A 10,499-nucleotide genomic window follows, 5' to 3' on the forward strand; every position below is an offset into this window, starting at 1 on the left:
GGTGTCATGGAAACAATATTAGATTAGGAGTCAGAAGAGCTGCATTTGACTCCCTGCTCTATGTAATTATGAACAGAAGGAAGGAATTAAGCATTTATTAAACATCATTATATTATTATAAGAACCACATGTTATTTGCCAGGCACTATACAAAATGCTTTACAAATATTTTCTCTGATTCTTACAATAACACTGGGAGATAGGCACTATTATCATCCTCATTTTGTTCCTGTTCAGTCATTTCAGTCATATCTGAATCTCCCTGAACCTATGTGGGGATTTCTTGGCAAAGGTACTGGAGTGGTTTGCCATCTCCTTCTCCATATACTCATTTTACAGATGAGAAAACTGAAGTAGACAGTGATTAAGTAATTTGCCCAGAGTCACAGTTAATAAGTGTTCGAGACCGAATCTGAGCTCAGATCTTCTGGACCCTAGGTCCAGTACTCTATCCACTGTACCATCTAGCTGCTTTTCATGGGAAAGTTATTTAATATCTCCGAGCCTTGGTTCTCATCTGTAAATTGTCCCCTCCTGATCTGATATTCAATTATTCTCAGGGTCATTAATGAAGATAATTAAATAAGTGACTTTGAAGACAGAATTATAAACTTAGGCCCTATCTACTATTTTATTACTCATAGAAGGTGGTAAATAGTTGTACCACATTAGCCAAGGTATATACGATCCCACAGCAGGCTGATGCTTACCAGAATCAGGAATATGATTCTTCCCATGACCAGTATTTTAAAATTGAAGAAGAAAGAAAATAATGATCTTTTTTCTCTCTTTAGAACTCATTCAAACAATACATCTGAGGACCAGTTGTTATGAAAGGGCATTTAAGAACTCATTTAGGGTACTGGAAGGATGCATATCAAGTTGTACAATGTTAGTTTCAAAAAAAATTAAGTTGATTTCATTTATATTTGGCACTTGCAAAACTTAAATGAATGAAAAACATATTTAAAGAGCTATGTGCCAGGCGCAGTGCTTAGCTCCAGAGATATAAATAGTAAAATAAGAGATGTTTCCTGCCCTTGAGCAGCTGACAATGGCTATTCTTGACCTAAGAATTGTGTAAGTGACAAAGCAAATACTCCTCAGCATTTAAACAGGGTGTAACAAGAAATATAAAGAAGGAAGTTTACTTGAGGTAAGGTGGGAGCAGACATGAGTTCCAAAAATGGATGCATCATTGATTTCTAGACTGTATCATAGAGGTCCAGGTCTGAGACCCAGTGGAAGTATTAGTCCACATAGGGAGGAACAAATCTGACTTGTAAATAAATGTACACATTGAGGGCCTTTTAATCTCTAGCTCCATAATCTTCTCACTCTAAAATATTACTTTTTTTTTTAGACATTCAAATCCCCTTTGAAGCACCAAAATCCTTTAACATTGCTATTATGATTAGAATAAAATAGAATTTTTTCTATTAATTATTAGATACAAATTTTCTCTATTTGTTGAGATTAATCTCAAGTGGAAACTAAGTATGATGATTCACTGTGAATTTGTTGGTTATTATTACTAAGAGGAGCTGTAGAGAGCCATTGTCAAAGTTAAAAAGATCTGGGTCTACCTCTGAGACACACTGGCAATGTGATGGGCAAAACATTTGATTTCTGAGTGCTCTAGGCAACTCTCTAGGAGTATGAATTGGAGAGAACATGGCAATCTGCACTGTTAAAGAGTTGCCTTATCTGCCCATGCTATTATTATTAAATACATAATAATAAAGAGTGGACTTTCTAAAAAGCAACAAAAAAATTTGATATTAGACATTCCCTAATAGTTTTCTTGACACTAGATGGCTAAGTGGATAAAACATTGGACCTGGAATCAGGAATGTCTGAATTCATTTTCTGACTTCAGAAACTCACTAACTGTGTGTCTCTAGAAAAGTTATTTAACCTAGCCTGCCTCAGATCCTCTCCTGTAAAATGAACTGGAGAAGGAAATGGCAAATCACTCTAGTATCTCTGCCACAAAACCCACAAATTTGGTCAAGAAGAGTTGGCATGACTGAACAACAACAACAAAGCAGTTATCTTACAACCTAGCAGGTCATTTTAAAATCCAATTAATTCTTTACAAAAACACTTATTTTCAGAGCTTTTGTTTCACAGAAACATATTTTAACCTTGATGACCAGATGGTTATTCTTGACCTAAGTGTCGTGTAAATGACAGCCCAAAGACTACTCAGCATCTTTGACTCTTCGTTGTCTCTTCAGTCTGAATCGGCCTAAGAATATGACCCCTGGCCAAAGAGCTAGCCTGAGAAAATACATGTGTCTAAAGCTAATAGACACAAGAACTATAATAGACAATCATTTTGTTTCTCACTAACAGAATAATATAATTTCAGAGCTATTAGTTGCATTAGCAAACATCTGGTCCAACCTCATCTTACAAAATAGAAAACAGGCTCAGAGAGATTAGATGATCTGCTTAAAGTCACACAATTAAAGGAAGGTCTGGGGCTAGATTTCGAGGGTCAATTCCTCTAGTGCAGTATTTTTTTCTACTACTCAAAGCTGCCTCCATTAAGATAATTTACAATTGGTGGCCTAGGAAAAATCACCTTCTATATTTACATATCCAGATTCTTGAATAATATTAATAAAAACAGTAACATCTGCATTTATCGCATTTTGTTTATAACAGCTGATTACATAGGCACTGAAAGTATTTCACCCGTATTTTGAGGGAGAAAACTGAGGCTCAAGTTTATTTTACCTACCCTGGGTCACAGAGATGATATCATCTGGGGAAGGGAATTCAGTTTCAGTATTTCTGACCCCAAAACTGATGCTCTTTCCATTTCATCATACTGCCTCAAACTCAATGCTCCAACTTAGCAACATGAATGTCAACAACTATAATGGAAGCTCTGTGGTGTTTTAAAGGTCTGCAAAGCACTCTAGATATGTAGTTTCATTTGATCTTCATAACAACACTCCAGGTAGATTCTATTATTATCCCTATTTTACAAATGGGAAAACTGAGGTTGGGAAAAGCAGGTGACCTTCTCAGGGTCACACAGACTATGTAGAATTTGAATCTGATTCCAAGTTCAAAATTCTATACATGTACCATCTAAGTGTTCTTCTTATTATCATGATCAAACTTAGGTTGATGATGACAGCTAGCATTTATATAGCACTGACTACGTGCCAGATGCTGTGAGAAGTACTTTACAAATATTATCTCAAGTGAGATAATGGGGATAAAATATCCCCATTTTACAGTTGAAGAAATTGAGACAAACTGGACTTAAGTGACTTGCCTATAGTTTCACAGTTAATAAGTGTCTGAGGTCAAATTTAAACTCAGATATTTCTGACTCGAGCTCCATCATTCTCTCCACAGTGTCACCTAGCTGCCTCATAACTTCCTCCAATAGAAGTAATCCATTTTTCCACTAAGGTTTAAGGCTTTTAACCTGCTCCAGTGTGGTGAAAAAAACACTGGATTTGGAGGCAAAGGGCATGGGTTCAAAACCTATCTCTGTTGCTCAGTATCTCTGTGACCTTGAGCAAGTCCCTTTTCCTCTCTAGACTTCTCTCCTCCCATTTAAAACAAGGGGGTGGAACTAGATGACCTCTCTTGTCTTATCTCTAGATGTACCCTGCTGTGACATTTAAGACAAAAAAGGCATTTAAGACAAAAAAAACCCCACAATAACAACAGATTTTTTAAGCCATACCTATGATTTCATTGCTGTAAGGTGCTCCCAATAAAGAAAGCCTTTATTAATGCAGATCAGCATCTGCTCTGCACCTTGTAGGGACAGAGACTTGACCTGTGATTCCATTGGCATAGGGTACTTCCAAGTGAATAAATTCTCCCTATCAAAGCAGATACGTATTTTCTTTGTAATTTGTAGTCTTAAAGATTTGTCCAGAGCACTGAGGTGTTAAGTTAGTTGTCTAGGGTCACACTGCTAGTATATGTCAAAGTTGGAACTCAAATCCAGGTATTCTGGACTTTGAGGTTGATTCTATTATGCCATGCCACCACTCCAAAATGGGCAGCTAGGTAGTGCAGTGGGCAGAGTATTGGGCCTACATTTAGGAAGACTCATCTTGCTGAGTTCAAATCTGGCCTCAGACACTTACTAGCTGTGTGAACCTGGGCAAGGCACTTAACCTTTTTTGCATCGGTATCCTCATCTGTAAAATGAGCTGAAGAAGGAAAGGGCACTCTAATATCTTTGCCAAGAAAATCCCAATGGGGTCACATCAGAAATGACAGAAATAAGGAAGAACAGGTAAATTCAAAAAATATCAGACGTGACTGATAATGAGCAAAAAACCACAAAAGTCACTCACACAGTTGTTACCAGCCTAGAAAAGCATTTTACTAGATAACTTATTTTTACTAGGAGAATAGGTTTTGAGCTAGAAAGGACCCTAGGGGTCATGTAGTCCATTTCTCTCATTTACAAAAGAGGAAATGGAGGATGAGAGCTATTATGGGACTTTCCCAAGGTCTTATTGATTATAAGTGAACTGCATTTGAATTCCGGTCCTTTTATTCCAAACACAGCTTTTTTCTTCTGTGCCATATTACTGTCTATGCTGCACCTAAGCATCTTAGAAAAGGGCCTGTGGCACAGATAAGTTAAGTGACTTGTCCAGGGTCACATAATCAATCTGTCTCAGAGGTGGGCCTTAAAGTCAGGCCTTCCTGGAGAGAAACTGGTTCTCAAGAACTACATGATTCTGTAAAATTCACAGGTTACATACAACCTTAAAATTTCCAAATATGTCCTTAGCAATTCTATTTTGTTAGGGCATCCCAGTTCTGAAAATTCAAAGTCACCAAGAAAGCACTAAGAACAGAGCTGTTCTTACCTCAAGGGACTGTGTGGCCCTATGAGGCACTGTAACGAGAACTAAAAATAATACTAAATAAAATTGATGACGGATGAGATTTCTCAAGCCTGCCCACTCCATATCTTTTTTTCCTATACAGTTGGGATGAATGCTGAAACATTTTTTTCCATACTTAATCATTATGTTCTTTCCTGTCATACGGGAATGTAGGTGGAAAGCAGCTCCAAGTGTTAGGCAGGTGGCCAACACGAGGGAAGATACAGGATGGGCAAGATGAACAGACAGATACCAGGATATAAAGAAGGCTGAAGTTTAACAATTAAGTGGTAAATCCATATAGGGCACTCAATAGCTAAATCAAAACAGTGAATCAGGGCCAGGTGAGTATGTAAGAAGCCAGTGGTGCCAAGTATAACAGGGTCAGGCAGCTAGAATAATCCCAGGAGCATGTAGAAAACAGAAGAATTAGCAATGTAACACAGGGTTTCTAAAATGTCTGAGAACTCTAGCGATAAAGCCCCTTGCTAACTTTTCCCAAATTCAGTGTGGCTTCTTGAAAATGAGCATTTATGTCAATAATGGATCAAGCCCCCATCGACTTGAATACTGTATATTATCAAATAATGCAAAACATACTAACCCAATAACAAAAGTCACATAAATAACAAGGACATCCTAAACCTATTATGTGAACTCATTACAAAAAACTGTCAACTGGTCTGTCTCATCTTTTCTTAACATACATACCCTCAATGACCATCATGAAGTTCTGTTAAAATTTTGAGGGAGGTTAGAATCTAAAGGCTCTCAGATTGGCTCTAGGGCCATTGGGATTCTGCTGCAGACTCCTTTACTCAGGGGATGCCATCACAACTCCTCTTCATGTACTTCCTCCATAGCCTACCACCTGTCATCTCCAATGGCCCCTTGCTTCTTTATCAAAAGTGTGTATGTTCATCCTTCACTGTCAAAGAAGACCATGCCATTAGAGAAATAATAACATGACTTGCACTTGACTGTTTTGAGTGAGGGAGGACTGTGCGGGTCACCAGCCTCACTTCTCCTCCAGAGTCATCTGAATCCAGTGACTAGATATTCATCAGGATGACTGGAGATGACCCAGGATGAGGCAATTGGGGTTAAGTGACTTGCCCAAGGTCACACAGTTAGTGAGTGTCAAGTGTCTGAGGTGAGATTTGAACTCAGGTCCTCCTGATTCCTGCACTGGTGCATCTTTATTTAAAAGAAGATCACCAATCCCCAAGGACTCTCTGAAATTAAGTTCATTACTTCATCATGTTGTTCTCTGACTCTTCCTCCCTGTTTTCATTAAGCATCATCTTCTCTCTTTTTTATCTTCTTTTTCCAAGTTCAGACCACCTGACATAATGCCTGTCTATAGATACAAAGACCAGTGGGAATCCAAAGTTTTGGAATTTGTCCCTGTATCCCTGTCTCATCAGTATCCTTGTCTCATCATTTTGGTTGCGTGGAATAGGGTTAGGGGGCTTCCTTTGAGGTCAGATAGCCCCTCTTCAGAGAAGGAATGGATAAAGCATTTATTATATAAACAATTTGCACTTATTATATGCAAAGAACTATAACACATAATATTATATATGTATGTAATTCACCCATATATACATATAAATATATATGTGAGCATATATGTAAATATATGTCCATATATATATATATATGTGTGTGTGTGTGTGTGTATCAATATAGTCAGGACTCAGTACCCACAGTAATCACTTCATAAATACCTGATGACTAGAAAGGTAGAGAATAAGTGCTACATAGAGTCTGCGGGAACAAGGGTAATTAATTACTAGTGGTGGGTGTAAGGGAAAACTTGTATAGGAGGCAATATTTACGGCAGTAGTCTAAGAGGGTAGAAATGATGGCGATTTTGATAGAAACAAGAAGAACAAGTAGATCCAAAAGATGTCAAATGACTGAGGTTAAAACAAAAGATATTCAAAAAAATTTATTACATCCAAAGGTCCAAAGACGAAAACTAAATAAAGGTCATTGGGTTTGGCAATTAGACATCACATCATGAGAAACTTTGGAGAAAGCAACTTCAATAGAGTGATGGAAGTGGAAACCAGACTAGAAGGGGTTTAAAGGAATCATGTGTCCAGGAAGTGACAGCATGGACAATATTCTTTTCTAGAAGTTCAGCACTGAAAAAGAGAAGAAATGTAGAACAGAAGGAGGTAACGACTACCCAGGGATTATGTTAGGCAAGATATTTATAAGCAAAGAGGAAGGACACAGTTTAGAGTGAGGAAGAAAGAGAGGGAAGGATGATGAGAGGCACAGTGAACGACACACAGATATATAAAGACAGAAAGATGAAAAGAGTGACAGAGAGAAGAGGGAGATAATACAGAGAGGGAAAAGGATCTAAGAAGGAAGGTACAGGAGGATGGGGAGGAATGGGACCAAAGGATTCATCAGTAAGAGATGAGGGAAAAGTAAAGAAAGGTTCTTAGGTATAGCAAAGAGAAGATTATGGTACTAACCTCATACCCAGATGGAAGTATAATCAATCTGCACTTTTCTTCAACTGATCCTTATTTTCCCTACAGTACCTTGGGGGTATAAGCATTCAAAGGAAGCCTCAGTAAGTACCAGAACCTTTCTTGTCTCTTCTGCTGCCAAGCACCACTAGGGTTTTCACAAATATAAGCACCTTCTAACATTTCCTATGAACATTTTTCTTAAGATTCTGCCTTCATGAATGCCATTTTGTAACTAAATAATCAACCAAGTCTTTTCCTCTTCTTCTCCTTGCTTTTAGATACCTTTCTCTTAAACATCCAAGTACTGAATATCCTACAAAAAGATAATACCTTTATCCTGTGAAGGTCAACACATGTTAATGCTACTCCAAAATATCTTTGTTACTTTCTCTGTGTTTAAGATTTAAAAAAAAAAAATAGGAAGGGGGGGTGGGAGGAGTGCTATATTTAGAGTGACTTCTAAGAAGTTATAGAGAATGAAAATAAAAAGGCTTAGAATGTCTTTCACTTAAATAGCTGAAATAAAACTCTAGGGGAGAAGGAAAAATTATTATTCTTTTTATTCACAAAAATAACTCACATTCATATAGTATTTTAAACTGCCAAGCATTTTCTTCCAAATTCCAATACTTACATTTTCAATCGGTCTATAATCTTATAGACAGGTGTGTTCTCCCTGTAATGATTCAGATCATAACTGATTCATGCCTGAACTTCCTACATGATTCTCATCCATACTTGCCTATAAATTCACCTTGGGCATCCAACCAATGTATGGAGGAACTTTCTCACCCCCCGTTGACATGGTGAGCACACCAATGGAACACATGAGCTGTCTATCTCTTACTCTTGTTTTGTGACCTATCCATATGCTTCTTAATCTCATGTTTCTTTGATGATATCCTCTTCCTTCAGAATTTCATCATTTTTATATGTTAGAGTCTGCTTACTCTCACATTCCCCTCTCTGTTGGGCTGTCGATCATATTCAGCTTCAGTTCTCTGGAGACAACAGAATTCCAAAACTTGAAGTCATATGATAAAATAAACCCATGATATTTTTGTTTTCAGGATGCCAAAAACTTCAGTTAGTAATCCATCCAATTATACAAATAAGTGACTGTTTTCAAAAGCAGTCAATGCTATGCACACAAAAGATACAGATGATTCCTGGCTTATTAAATTAAAAATGTTTCTCTTGCAATATTTTCTCTTATACCACTTTTCCCCCATCTGCTTTGAAATAACAATCTTGGCTTCTAGCATACAGTCCTCAAGGGATTTAGGATCATTATGAATTTCATAGTTGGGCCAAGAAGTCATCATTAATAAAATATTTTTGTTTAAAAATTGAATATATTGTGCCCTTCCCACTGTATTTAGTTCTGAATATAGGCTAACAACTTCCACACTTGCCTGGAGTGAAAGGGCAATGACTCTTCCACCCCTTTCCACTTGTATCTTCATGATCCTTCTCACCTCTTTACCTTTGACTTGACTTCTAATCTTCTTTCCTGGGCTATATTTTGAAATTTTTATTTTTTTAAATGAACAAAATTTCATTTTTTCTCTCTCCCACCTCCCCCTGTTGAAAAAAGAAAAGAAAAACAAAACTTTTATTATTAATATATATAGTTAAGTAAAGCAAACTCCCACAGGGGCCATGAATAAAAAAAAATTCATGTCTCAATCAGTTTCTTACATGTCTTGGAAAGAGGATCCGAATCAGAGAAATTTGTGGTAAAGATTTTCTTTTTCCTCACTTAACTGTTTCCCTACTAATTTTATGCATAGCTTTTATTGATTCAAAATCTTATAAATTTTCTGTAAACAAAGTTTCATATTTTATCTTCTGTGATACCTTCTGTTTCTTGTTTGATAATGAACTCTTTCCTTTATCCATAGATCTGAAAGATAATTTCTTCCTTGCTCTTCTAATTTGTTTATGACGTCATCCTTCATGTCTAAGTCAACTTATGTCTTGCCTTTCTTCTAGATATAGTGTTGTCTCAACTGGGTATATTTGTTGGCCTTGTGGTCCCTGAGCTGCTCTCTGGAACCATCTTCAGAATCACAATTCTTCAGGACCACCTCCTAGGCTATTGCGTGCTAAAGTGCATTAAAAAGAAATCTCCTCTCTGTCCATTGTGGAGGAACATCTCTTGTCCTTAGCCCAAGGAAAAGGATCATCACAGGCAGGTAAAAGTAATTATCACCAGCATCCCAGGGAGACCCAGAGTAAAATTAAAGCTTTTTTTTTTAAATATAATTTTCTGTACGTGCTGCTAATTTAAAATCCATTTTCCCAATCAACCATTTAACAAGATGAGAAACTCCGTGTAACTTGTACTCGACCCCTTATGAATATCCTGCAACAACTTAATGAACAGAAATTGTGCAAAGGTGGGAGTTATGAAGCCCACTTTTCCCCCAGAATCCTCCCTCTTTGGCATTCAAATGAGTTAAGCCACAATACCTTCTGGGCCAAAGTCACTACCACAGTAGCAGAGAGCTGAGGGAAAGGACTGTCAGCCCCTTCTCTCTGTAGGGCAGGAGTTCTTGACATAGGATTGGTAAACTTGATTGGGAGAAAAAGTTACATCTTTAGCTTCACTAACCTCTAACTGAAACCTACCACTTCTTTCATTTTGAACGCAGTTAAGAAACACTTTTTTCTAAGAATGGGTCCATCATCTTCACCAGGCTGCCAAAGGGGTCCAGGAAAGGAAAAAAAAAAGGTTCAGAACCTCTCTCTAAACCAATTTTTTTAAACATCTTGCTAAAGGAGAAAACACTGCTCTTCTTTTCTGATTTCCCATTAGCTTCTTCACTTCCTAAGCTGGGAAGAAATACAACTTTTGGGATGTTTACTGACATAGTCCCCTTCACAAGGCAGCCAGGCCAAACCTTGCCAGAAAGATTGTTACAGGTAAATTTTATTTTAAATGTGAGATCTTGGTTTGATGACCAACAAGGAGACATACTACTAGAGAAACAGAGCAAAATCTATCTTGATATTTTGTCACAATAGTCATTACATAGTGCTTTTAATTTTGCAAAATGTTTTGCCGATAAAAATCTATTTGCCTCTGCTATCTATCTGAGTGTCACAACAATATCTG

The sequence above is a fragment of the Notamacropus eugenii genome, chromosome 2, assembly GCF_028372415.1.
Source record: "Notamacropus eugenii isolate mMacEug1 chromosome 2, mMacEug1.pri_v2, whole genome shotgun sequence".
NCBI lineage: Eukaryota > Metazoa > Chordata > Mammalia > Diprotodontia > Macropodidae > Notamacropus > Notamacropus eugenii.